This window comes from Squalius cephalus (assembly GCF_949319135.1).
Source record: "Squalius cephalus genome assembly, chromosome: 14".
Classification (NCBI taxonomy): domain Eukaryota; kingdom Metazoa; phylum Chordata; class Actinopteri; order Cypriniformes; family Leuciscidae; genus Squalius; species Squalius cephalus.
The window spans coordinates 37,861,188-37,862,033 of record NC_137135.1 but is presented as its reverse complement, the minus strand read 5'-3'; positions in this window follow the sequence as shown (position 1 = coordinate 37,862,033).

Here is an 846-nt window from a genome sequence, read left to right as displayed (position 1 = left end):
GTCGGTCATGAGGAGCCGTCAGTCACGAGGAGCCGTCAGTCACGAGGAGCTGTCAGTCACGAGGAGCTGTCAGTCATGAGGAGCCGTCAGTCATGAGGAGCTGTCGGTCATGAGGAGCTGTCGGTCATGAGGAGCCATCAGTAATGAGGAGCGGTCAGTCATGAGGAGCCGTCAGTCACGAGGAGCCGTCAGTCATGAGGAGCCAAGCTGTCAGTCATGAGGAGCTGTCGGTCATGAGGAGCCGTCAGTCATGAGGAGCCGTCAGTCACGAGGAGCCGTCAGTCACGAGGAGCCGTCAGTCACGAGGAGCTGTCAGTCACGAGGAGCTGTCAGTCATGAGGAGCCGTCAGTCATGAGGAGCCAAGCTGTCAGTCACGAGGAGCCGTCAGTCACGAGGAGCTGTCAGTCACGAGGAGCCGTCAGTCATGAGGAGCTGTCAGTCATGAGGAGCTGTCAGTCATGAGGAGCTCTCAGTCATGAGGAGCCGTCAGTCATGAGGAGCTCTCAGTCATGAGGAGCCAAGCTGTCAGTCATGAGGAACTGTCAGTCATGAGGAGCCAAGCTGTCAGTCATGAGGAGCCGTCAGTCATGAGGAGCTGTCAGTCATGAGGAGCTGTCAGTCATGAGGAGCCGTCATGAGGAGCCGTCAGTCATGAGGAGCCGTCAGTCATGAGGAGCTCTCAGTCATGAGGAGCCGTCAGTCATGAGGAGCTCTCAGTCATGAGGAGCCAAGTTGTCAGTCATGAGGAACTGTCAGTCATGAGGAGCCAAGCTGTCAGTCATGAGGAGCCGTCAGTCATGAGGAGCTGTCAGTCATGAGGAGCTGTCAGTCATGAGGAGCCGTCA